The sequence below is a fragment of the Triticum aestivum genome, chromosome 4A, assembly GCF_018294505.1.
Source record: "Triticum aestivum cultivar Chinese Spring chromosome 4A, IWGSC CS RefSeq v2.1, whole genome shotgun sequence".
Lineage (NCBI taxonomy): Eukaryota > Viridiplantae > Streptophyta > Magnoliopsida > Poales > Poaceae > Triticum > Triticum aestivum.
The window spans coordinates 654,061,735-654,067,610 of NC_057803.1; the positions used below are offsets into that span (position 1 = coordinate 654,061,735).

At 42.4% G+C, this 5,876-nt stretch overlaps 2 long non-coding RNA genes across 2 annotated transcripts; both read right to left on the minus strand.

Moving 5' to 3' along the window:
• Positions 1-402: 402 nt before the first annotated feature.
• On the minus strand, positions 403-2,579 carry LOC123082911 (uncharacterized). Its single transcript, XR_006439154.1, has 5 exons — positions 2,391-2,579; positions 1,799-1,934; positions 1,606-1,667; positions 1,248-1,333; positions 403-503 (listed from the first exon to the last, which is right to left on the minus strand). It is a non-coding gene; the product is annotated as an uncharacterized lncRNA (long non-coding RNA).
• Positions 2,580-2,642: 63 nt separating this feature from the next.
• On the minus strand, positions 2,643-5,625 carry LOC123082912 (uncharacterized). The gene is made up of 6 exons (XR_006439155.1): positions 5,473-5,625; positions 4,904-5,396; positions 4,003-4,134; positions 3,427-3,900; positions 3,176-3,273; positions 2,643-2,881 (listed from the first exon to the last, which is right to left on the minus strand). It is a non-coding gene; the product is annotated as an uncharacterized lncRNA (long non-coding RNA).
• Between the last annotated feature and the right edge of the window lie 251 nt (positions 5,626-5,876).

Below are 5,876 nucleotides of genomic sequence, written 5' to 3' on the forward strand. Positions count from 1 at the left end.
AAATTTTCAACACAAAAATCCTAAGAGTACAAATCCTGCAAATCAAACGACCACCCATAGTAAAATTATTAAGTACTGTTTTCTTTCTCATGTGCTCGAAGCATTACTTGTCTTTACATGCGAGGACACTGGTTGAATGAGAAATACACATTTTTTTATTGTCGTCCTTGTATAAATATATATTAGTAAAAATAAAGACATAAAATCAATAATCCCACACACTTCGACATAATACACGTTGCCCACCACTGGAGAAGATAGTGCGTCTTGTCAATATCAACATATAGTACTAATATTCCGTTGTTAGTCCCTGCAAAAGGAAAGAGCAATCACATAAGTATTTCATGCTGCATTTGCAAACTAAAGCCAGAAAAATACATAACAAAATCACAAGGTACGCACCCAAAAGCTTAGTTTTTTTCTATATTGGCCTCACTTTGTCATCAAATGCCAACAGTAACATCCCATTTTAGTTTCATAATTCTTCCTATATGTCTAGTAATCTGAAAAAAGTGTCTACAAAATCACATCAGATTGTTTGTACAAATCATATCAATTTTTTACTGGATATGCACATACTCCCTCCATCCTATAATATAAGATGTTACTACAACCAATATACTCATATATTGGTTGTAGTAACATCTTATATTAGGGACGGAGGGAGTAGAAATTATTTCTCCATTTGATTCATCTCCACGCTCCATAATTGGCATCCATCTACAAGCACAAGCCAATTGTGGCAAGAAGGTCTTTGTAATGCAGTGTGCACCAAGTGTTTTAGAAGATCTACGATGATGCACGCCTACGAATTCAGGCCCGAGTTTATGGGTTGTACATTCAGAGAAAGGGGTGTTTGTTGGCCGATGTGCCTCTTCTTTCATGCTTGCGCCCAGTTTGCCCCCTACGGGGGGATGTTTGCGTCCACCCACACGTGTACATTATGTTCTTCTCGTCTTTAATGCAACGAGGCTAAAGTGCTTCTTGCCGTTTCACCAAAAGAGCCAATTTCAAGTTTTTTAAATACAGAAATACTTCGCATAGACATTAGGATCATGAAAATGATAATGAAAAGAGCCAATTTCAAGATTTCTAAATACAGAAATACTTCACATTAACTGACTAATGCCTTTTGGTACTCCTAATCATTTTAACACAAACTATGTATGTCATTGGCAGCACAAAATAATTGAGAGCCTATATATATAATCAATTACATTTCGGAGAAATATAATAATGTAAGTTACCTCCAGTGAGAAATGTACTTCCCCTCAACTGCCCTGCTCTTTCCTCTATCTTCCTCTAAGTTAGCCTCCGGAAATTGTTAACAACACTGCATATCAGAAAATTTGTGAGACAAGGGCATAAGTTGTGAATACTCCTGCATAGACAAAATAACTGTGAGAAGGAGGCTAGAGAGGATATGTCAATATACCCTAGGATGTTGAAAGCTCATTATTTCAGAGTCACGGCAAAGAAAATGGAACATATGGCTAAAATCTAACATCTTTCTTAGTTGTACAAACCTATGAAAATGAGGAAGTAGTGCAAATGCAAAGAATGCCGGAAAAAACACAACCACGAGACAAGCAATTTATTAACTACCTTGGTAAGGATAGAACATTACAGAGTTCATGAGCTCTATACCATCAGGTGGCGACATGGTCCTGCAAGTCATGTTCGAGAAGACAATGAGATTGAAGTTGCAAGAAGTGCGTCTGTTATGCTATCTATTTCATTAAAAATAATTAATAAAATTAAATTATTGTGGATCAAATCTATTAAAATCTAAACATACCATCCAGAAAACTGTTGTAGGGGTGTCACTGGATGCAAATCTTGCTAGTCTAAGACCACATATCTTGAGTTTGCAGTTCCCTTGGAAGTCACATATCTTGAGTCCTACCCTAATCCAAAACCACATATCTTGAGCCCTACCACAAATCGCTCAGAAGTCAGAAATGATTCCTTGGATTTCACATATATTCTTTGGTAGATACTGCAAGTCTGCAACCTGAGGTCACAACTATTTCACTTGAGTGTCAACATGTCAAAATCTAGTGTAAGAAGAAATTATCCAAAGAATTCCTTTAGGAGGACTCAAAGAGAGATAAGATTGGATCTTCCACTATATGTTTACAAAATAAGAATTACTTAAAATACACAACCCATTTTCTTGAGAGACTTGGGCTAAACCAAGTTTGGAAGAAACAATTTGGTCAACATATTTTAGAACTCTGCAATCACTAATTGCACTACCATTAGTCTGAAAAATTCTCAAGCACATTATTTCTGAATTCCATAGTATCCATACTGTTGCCGATGGGACAAACATCATATGGCAAGTGCTCTCTGCACATGTGAAATCAAAAGAGGTACATGCTATTTACCTGATGTGCGAATCATATCTGGTCTGTTCACAACCATTTATGACATTTTAGCATTCAGATGGTTGCTCACAGAAAGCGAGTTGTCCCAATCTGCACACTTCAAATCAGAAAGAAACTTCTCTACTGCCTGCTATCCCTAGCAGCAGCCAGTCGCAGGACCCTCGCCTTCCTTGGCATCGGTCTGCCATGTAACAGAGGTTGAATTATGATAAATATAATCCTGGACTATGTAAAACCAAATGATGACGTGAACATAAAAGGCACTTGATTTCTACAACTGATCTAACAAACTAAAAATAGTCACTATACGCCTATTTTTTCCTCGGTTTGTCTCACCCGTGAACAACCAACTTCATAGAAGAAGAAAACACTCGACACATAAATTGAAAGACCTTATAGAATATGGAAGGGTTCCTTGCTCCAGCAACATTGCCGACATATGCATCTCCTCATTTCCTCAAGCAACAGCCAACCATGGCGCTTCTCCATTTCTGAAGCAAGTTAATATGATTGAATCAGGAATAAATCTATAATTATCTCCATTTCTGAAGCAAGTTAATCTGAATGATATTTGAGGCTAGTATGGGCCAGAGTGACATATATGACTGAGATAATTGTAACAAAGCTATGCATATTCATGTGGATCACGAAATAGATCAGAAGCGTCGTATTTCAATGTCAGCGAATGGACGTGCAAATTTTGTGCAGAGTCACGTTTGGTTCTGCAAGATCTAAAGGGAAAAAATACAGTGAGAGGCTCACGTTGCTGCTGCAGGCTAACGTACCTTGAGGAGGCACTGGATTCGGGCTTGGAGGAGGACGTCATGGGAGAACGATGTCCGGGTCGTTGGATGTCCGCGCCACCAGGGGTCTCCTCTTCCTCCTTTTTTTGAGAAGAATAAATAATTGGTGTCAAGCACAAGATCAACAAAAAAAAGTCTGACGGGAGACAAATCAAACACCCTGGATAGCATCTTTTCGGTGGCCAAAGAATTGATCTAATTAGACACAAGCACGCAAATATCATGAATAGTACCTTTCGCTCTCGCCATTGCAGCGCACGCAGCGGCCGCCCTCAGGCACGCGCGCGTTCGCTCGCTCGGCAGTCCCCACGGCCGCGCTCGCCTTGGCCCTCGGCCATGGCCGGCTCCTCGGTTGCACACAGCCAATGCACAACGACGGCTCTCGGCGGCGGTGTAAAGGTCTTTTGCGGCCACAGGTGAAAGTTACTCCTTTTGATCCCCTCTCGATCGCCCATCTCAAGAGTCCCGATTTTTCAGGGGATGGATCTGCGATGGCGTGCGGCTCCTGAAGGGGATCGGCGTCGGATCCTGGACGTGATCGACGGCTGGTCCTCAACGGGGTCGCGGCGTCTCCTGAAGTGGATCGTGCGATGGAGGGCGGCGGCTTTGATGTGCGAGGGCGGCGGCGAAGGCATGGAGCGGCGGCGGCGAAGGGACGAAGGGCGGCGGCGGGCGAATGAGGGCAGAGAGTCTGCGTGCGAGTGTTTCTAGAGACCATATATAAGAACGTACATCACATAATCAAGCAATCATAAACTGCCCAACAGATTAATAGGACAAAGTACATTCGAATAACCAAAGTCACATACCTTCCGACAGGAAGTTGTACTTCCATCCAGCGTCATGGTGCCTAGTTGAATTGCTTCCAAGCTCTGGCCGCGATGAGAAGAGACTGATATGAAGCAGAGCAGGCAAAACTTGTCTTGCCAACATATGCATAACTGAAACAAGTAGGTTGAATCACAGATGAAAACCAAGAAAAAACAAAACAAAACAAAGAGTTTGAATAATGTGGCCTCGACCCTCAGAACAACGAGGAGAACCTCGACGCAGAGTATAACAAAACATGTCCCCTACACATGCGATGCACGGGAGGATTGCGACAGCCCCGACGCAACCACACACGGGAAGAATGCGGTGTTTCAGGAGACAGTGTTACGCGATGATATGAAACTTGCGTTGCAGCAGCCACCTCAATCTCCCAACTTCGGAAAATATTTGTCTCGATTCAAGATTAGAACCACAATATAATTCCATGCAATAACTATTCGGCAATTTCCTGTCTGTTTCCGAGACACATGCCATATAGCAAATCAAGAACCTACGTTCTGATTAATGTTGTGCAAGTAAACAATAAATACAAAGTTGAACACAAGGGCCTGGAAGTGAAATACATTTAATCAAATTGAATTTATTTAGAAGTACTTATTATATGGCCACAGTATCTTAAAGCCGTATTGAGCCTCTGACTACTCAGGCACTCACCCATCTCATGTCTACTTCTTATCGGATGGACTTCGACCTTTCTGATTCAAACAACTCATCTAGAACGCTGTTTACCTGATGTTGTTTACCTAACCCCAGTACATGTAGATGCGCACTTTAGGTTACTAATAATTTTTCAAATATAGGAGCCTCTAGAGAACATGAAAATAATGGAGGAGAGGAGAGATAAAACCAAATTGCAGTCCAGGTACAGTACGAACTTACCTAGGCAGGTGCAAAAGCCTGCGAGGCATTGCACCCATGGCATATCTTGATGCCTCTGCTCCTGATCGCCTCCAGGAACTTCTCCAGCGTGTAGTGATTCATACTGCAGACCCACAATAATACTTAAAATAGATAGAAGAAAGTGGATATACTGCATAATTTCTCACTTTTCAAGAGTGCCACCTCATTAGTCATTACAAACATGAACTTTAAACAAATTAAAAGGTATAAACATATCATTACCGAACTTCCAAAGTTTAATTCCTAAAGTTCAATGTGTCATAAGATGAATGGATAATTCAGTCAAACCAAGGAAGTAAACTTCACCTTCCCATGGTTTTTGCTCAGATCAAAGAGCTCAAAATATCAGCAGTGGAAGCAGTGGGCATTAGAGCCACGAGAAGAGATGACATGACCTTCACCCCAGATCCTTAATGGCCAGCCTCAGCTCCTTGAGAAGGACGACCTGAAGCCTCCATCGACAATTCGACACCTGCACCATGACAGACAGTCAGGTCATAGGATTCAACTTGGGCAACGAATTCAAGGGATTTTTAGATCAAGCATACGTAGGGGCCGCCATGGTTGTTGTACACGAGGAAGAGAAGTGTGGGAGGCGAGCCCCAACACATCAAGGTCACGCCCACTTCCTAACACGCAACAGCTCACACTCCACGAGTTACACACTCATCTTCCTAACATGACGAACACCATCCGATCAACCTCGCTGCCCCAGGATCATGCAGCGCCGAGTTAGTTGATGCAGAGCGGGGTAGGACAGAGGCTACAAAAAGAATCCAGAAACATAAGAAGAGGTGGTACATCGTGAGGTACAAAATCAGCATGGGTGGGATCAAGGACGAACCAAAATAAACATGGGGGAGGGGTTGCACGAGGAGACGAACATAGCACGAGCACCAGATCCGACGTCGGGATGGCCGTGGCCGGAGCAGGAGGCTCGGCCTACTCGCTG